This window comes from Pecten maximus, chromosome 18 (genome assembly GCF_902652985.1).
Source record: "Pecten maximus chromosome 18, xPecMax1.1, whole genome shotgun sequence".
Lineage (NCBI taxonomy): Eukaryota > Metazoa > Mollusca > Bivalvia > Pectinida > Pectinidae > Pecten > Pecten maximus.
Genome location: NC_047032.1, coordinates 4,254,735 through 4,261,661, shown reverse-complemented (window position 1 = coordinate 4,261,661; position 6,927 = coordinate 4,254,735).

The window sequence follows — 6,927 nt, the reverse complement described above, 5'->3', positions numbered from 1 at the left end:
TATATGAGGTCGTCATACCGAAATTCTGACCACTACCGATACAGTATCAGCGCCCCTAGGGCGAAACAGGGATGGAAGTGTTATTCAAAACTAGAACGAGACTGACTGGAAAAACGTGATGAAGCATCCACGTCGTCCACATTTTGTCCTGCTAACTGATGGAGTACCGCCCTAGGGGTAATATAGATGGAGTCCGGGTATGGACGTAAGTCACCAACCAACAATCACCAGCTAAGATGGTCCGCACCGGAAACATTTCCACAATGGAAACTGTTCAATGGTCAAAGACCTTCACTCATGTATACCAACAGAGACAAGTGATCGAGTTATTGTCCATGCCGTTAATTCCTTCAGAGAGAATAAAAAAATCAATATTATCAGTACCAAAAAAAAAGTTGACAACACATATTGGTTAGTATTAGATCGACACCTTTATACAACTGTTGACAACATATATTTTTCAGTTTTGAAATCTTTTTATTCATCCTTTTGCATATTATGAGTACATAAAATACATAGAAAAAAACATCAATTATAGATACAGTTTAACAGCAACACAACATCGGGTTTTTATTGTTATTTTTTTTAATTTTTTTTTTTTTGAGAAGAGCATCAAGGGTGTCAGTGATTAGGTATATAACATTTTAGAAAATGTGTGCATGTATATATATTGAACAATGTTTAATGGCTAATAAATATACAGTATTGAACAATTAAGATAAAGATGTACCATTGTTAAATTATATATAGCTGAGAGTATCAAGAAGTTGATAGGTGTACATATATAGTATTGAAGAGTTATGACATATATATGTATAGTTGATTATCACTTGCATAAACTGACGATGTTGCATGATTGTATAGTATAGAATAATGTTTTTTCAAGAAACAACAGAAATCCGAGCTACCCGAGTATTATTTTTGAGACTTATCTCCCTTTGATTAATATCTATATCTGGAGCTGCATATAATATAGAAAGGCTATTGGAAGTAGCTATTGTTAATTATTGAATTTATGGTATGTACATGTATATGGCAAGTAATGAATAGAGTAATAAAAAAATATGAAGGATTTTTTTCCCCTTATTGTTTACAACATTTAATACAGCTTTTGCCCTCGCATACACACGTTTACTTAATGCATTTATATATTCAGTTTGAGAAAAAAAATCTATTTTATATGGACCATTTATTTTCAAACTTATTGTACTCCATCTTATTCTAAATATTACTTCTTCTATTTACAGGTTAATGTTTAATTCGTTTTTAAATCCATTTATATTAGGAAGACAGTGTCTAAGTCTTTGTTTGTAAATATGAAACTTTGCTAATAGAAGTAAAGTGTTGATACATTTTAACTCTTGTTCCTTGGTTAACTACCCAATATTACATCAACATTTTGTAGTTGTATAGTTCTAGTTGTCGTAGTGTAAAGCCATCCTTTAAATTCGTCCCAGAAGTTTTCAACTATTCTACATTCCGACAACATGTGCGTAATTGTTTCAATATGACGGTTATAGAAAGTGCAGAGAGGGGAGCCTTTTATGTTGATCATATGTAAAAATGTATTTGTACTAATTATTCTATGTATTATTCTGTATTTGGAACCAATTAAGTTTAAGGTGGATTTAAATGGGATTATGTTAATTTTCATAATATGGTGACAACATATTTTGGTAAGTATTAGATCAACACCTTTATACAATTGTTGACAACATATATTGGTGAATATCAGATCGACACCTATACGGAATTGTTTCTAATGAACACTTCTCCCTGGTACAAATAACCATGGACAGGGACACGCGAAATTCAGGACAATAAGGAGTTTGAACAACTCACAAGGAACTCCAAAGATACCAATTTAGTAAAACGCGTTGTCGGAAAAATAAAATAAAACCACACAATATTATTTACACGAGTTTCTGCCTGACAATTCGGTTATATTTATTATCGGACTATATTGTCTGACCACCCGGTTATATTTTATTACCAGTCTATATTGTCTGACCACCCGGTTATATTTTATTACCAGACTATATTGTCTGACCACTATGTTATATTTATTACAAGTCTATATTGTCTGACCACCCGGTTATATTGTATTACCAGTCTATATTGTCTGACCACTATGTTATATTTATTACCAGTCTATATTGTCTGACCACCCGGTTATATTTTATTACCAGACTATATTGTCTGACCACCCGGTTATATTTTATTACCAGTCTATATTGTCTGACCACCCGGTTATATTTTATTACCAGACTATATTGTCTGACCACCCTGTTATATTTTATTACCAGACTATATTGTCTGACCACCCGGTTATATTTTATTACCAGTCTATATTGTCTGACCACTATGTTATATTTATTACCAGTCTATATTGTCTGACCACCCGGTTATATTTTATTACCAGTCTATATTGTCTGACCACCCGGTTATATTTTATTACCAGACTATATTGTCTGACCACCCGGTTATATTTTATTACCAGTCTATATTGTCTGACCACCCGGTTATATTTATTACCAGACTATATTGTCTGACCACAAGGTTATATTTTATTACCAGACTATATTGTCTGACCACCCGGTTATATTTTATTACCAATCTATATTGTCTGACCACCCGGTTATATTTTATTACTAGTCTATATTGTCTGACCACAAGGTTATATTTTATTACCAGACTATATTGTCTGACCACCCGGTTATATTTTATTACCAGACTATATTGTCTGACCACCCGGTTATATTTTATTACCAGTCTATATTGTCTGACCACCCGGTTATATTTTATTACTAGTCTATATTGTCTGACCACAAGGTTATATTTTATTACCAGACTATATTGTCTCACCACCCGGTTATATTTTATGACCAGTCTATATTGTCTGACCACCCGGTTTTATTTTATTACTAGACTATATTGTCTGACCACCCGGTTATATTTTATTACCAGACTATATTGTCTGACCACCCGTTTATATTTTATTACCAATCTATATTGTCTGACCACTATGTTATATTTTATTACCAGACTATATTGTCTGACCACTATGTTATATTTTATTACCAGTCTATATTGTCTGACCACTATGTTATATTTTATTACCAGACTATATTGTCTGACCACCCGTTTATATTTTATTACCAATCTATATTGTCTGACCACTATGTTATATTTTATTACCAGACTATATTGTCTAACCACTATGTTATATTTTATTACCAATCTATATTGTCTTACTACCCGTTTATATTTTATTACCAGACTATATTGTCTGACCACCCGGTTATATTCTATTACCAGACTATATTGTCTGACCACTATGTTATATTTTATTACCAGTCTATATTGTCTGACCACTATGTTATATTTTATTACCAGACTATATTGTCTGACCTCTATGTTATATTTTATTACCAGTCTATATTGTCTGACCACCCGGTTATATTTAATTACCCGGTTATATTTAATTACCAGACTATATTGTCTGACCACAAGGTTATATTTTATTACCAGTCTATATTGTCTGACCACTATGTTATATTTTATTACCAGTCAATATTGTCTGACCACCCGGTTATATTTTATTACCAGACTATATTGTCTGACCACTATGTTATATTTTATTACTAGACTATATTGTCTGACCACTATGTTATATTTTATTACTAGTCTATATTGTCTGACCACAAGGTTATATTTATTACCAGACTATATTGTCTGACCACTATGTTATATTTTATTACCAGACTATATTGTCTGACCATCCGGTTATATTGTATAACCAGACTATATTATCTACCACCCGGTTATATTTATTACCAGACTATATTGTCTGACCACCCGGTTATATTTTATTACCAGTCTATATTGTATGACCTCTATGTTATATTGTATTACCAATCTATATTGTCAGATCACCCGGTTATATTTTATTACCAGACTATATTGTCTGACCACCCGTTTATATTTATTACCAGACTATATTGTCTGACCACCCGGTTATATTTTATTACCAGTCTATATTGTCTGACCACCCGGTTATATTCTATTACCAGACGATATTGTCTGACCACCCGGTTATATTTTATTACCAGTCTATATTGTATGACCACTATGTTATATTGTATTACCAATCTATATTGTCTGACCACCCGGTTATATTTATTACCAGACTATATTGTCTGACCACTATGTTATATTTTATTGCCAATCTATATTGTCTGACCACCCGGTTATATTTATTACCAGACTATATTGTCTGACCACTATGTTATATTTTATTACCAATCTATATTGTATGACCACTATGTTATATTGTATTACCAATCTATATTGTCAGATCACCCGGTTATATTTTATTACCAGACTATATTGTCTGACCACCCGTTTATATTTATTACCAGACTATATTGTCTGACCAACCGGTTATATTTTATTACCAGTCTATATTGTCTGACCACCCGGTTATATTCTATTACCAGACTATATTGTCTGACCACCCGGTTATATTTTATTACCAGTCTATATTGTCTGACCACTATGTTATATTTTATTATCAGACTATATTGTATGACCACTATGTTATATTGTATTACCAATCTATATTGTCAGATCACCCGGTTATATTTTATTACCAGACTATATTGTCTGACCACCCGTTTATATTTATTACCAGACTATATTGTCTGACCAACCGGTTATATTTTATTACCAGTCTATATTGTCTGACCACCCGGTTATATTCTATTACCAGACTATATTGTCTGACCACCCGGTTATATTTTATTACCAGTCTATATTGTCTGACCACTATGTTATATTTTATTACCAGACTATATTGTCTGACCACCCGGTTATATTTTATTACCAGTCTATATTGTCTGACCACCCGTTTATATTTATTACCAGACTATATTGTCTGACCACCCGGTTATATTTTATTACCAGTCTATATTGTCTGACCACCCGGTTATATTCTATTACCAGACTATATTGTCTGACCACCCGGTTATATTTTATTACCAGTCTATATTGTATGACCACTATGTTATATTGTATTACCAATCTATATTGTCTGACCACCCGGTTATATTTTATTACTAGTCTATATTGTCTGACCACAAGGTTATATTTTATTACCAGACTATATTGTCTGACCACCCGGTTATATTTTATTACCAAACTATATTGTCTGACCACCCGGTTATATTTTATTACCAGTCTATATTGTCTGACCACCCGGTTATATTTTATTACTAGTCTATATTGTCTGACCACAAGGTTATATTTTATTACCAGACTATATTGTCTCACCACCCGGTTATATTTTATGACCAGTCTATATTGTCTGACCACCCGGTTATATTTTATTACTAGACTATATTGTCTGACCACCCGGTTATATTTTATTACCAGACTATATTGTCTGACCACCCGTTTATATTTTATTACCAATCTATATTGTCTGACCACTATGTTATATTTATTACCAGACTATATTGTCTGACCACTATGTTATATTTTATTACCAGTCTATATTGTCTGACCACTATGTTATATTTTATTACCAGACTATATTGTCTGACCACCCGTTTATATTTATTACCAATCTATATTGTCTGACCACTATGTTATATTTTATTACCAGACTATATTGTCTAACCACTATGTTATATTTTATTACCAATCTATATTGTCTTACTACCCGTTTATATTTTATTACCAGACTATATTGTCTGACCACCCGGTTATATTCTATTACCAGACTATATTGTCTGACCACTATGTTATATTTTATTACCAGTCTATATTGTCTGACCACTATGTTATATTTTATTACCAGACTATATTGTCTGACCACTATGTTATATTTTATTACCAGTCTATATTGTCTGACCACCCGGTTATATTTAATTACCCGGTTATATTTAATTACCAGACTATATTGTCTGACCACAAGGTTATATTTTATTACCAGTCTATATTGTCTGACCACTATGTTATATTTTATTACCAGTCTATATTGTCTGACCACCCGGTTATATTTTATTACCAGACTATATTGTCTGACCACTATGTTATATTTTATTACTAGACTATATTGTCTGACCACTATGTTATATTTTATTACTAGTCTATATTGTCTGACCACAAGGTTATATTTATTACCAGACTATATTGTCTGACCACTATGTTATATTTTATTACCAGACTATATTGTCTGACCATCCGGTTATATTGTATAACCAGACTATATTATCTACCACCCGGTTATATTTATTACCAGACTATATTGTCTGACCACCCGGTTATATTTTATTACCAGTCTATATTGTATGACCACTATGTTATATTGTATTACCAGACTATATTGTCTGACCACCCGGTTATATTCTATTACCAGACTATATTGTCTGACCACCCGGTTATATTTTATTACCAGTCTATATTGTATGACCACTATGTTATATTTTATTACCAGTCTATATTGTCTGACCACCCGGTTATATTCTATTACCAGACGATATTGTCTGACCACCCGGTTATATTTTATTACCAGTCTATATTGTATGACCACTATGTTATATTGTATTACCAATCTATATTGTCTGACCACCCGGTTATATTTATTACCAGACTATATTGTCTGACCACTATGTTATATTTTATTGCCAATCTATATTGTCTGACCACCCGGTTATATTTATTACCAGACTATATTGTCTGACCACTATGTTATATTTTATTACCAATCTATATTGTATGACCACTATGTTATATTGTATTACCAATCTATATTGTCAGATCACCCGGTTATATTTTATTACCAGACTATATTGTCTGACCACCCGTTTATATTTATTACCAGACTATATTGTCTGACCAACCGGTTATATTTTATTACCAGTC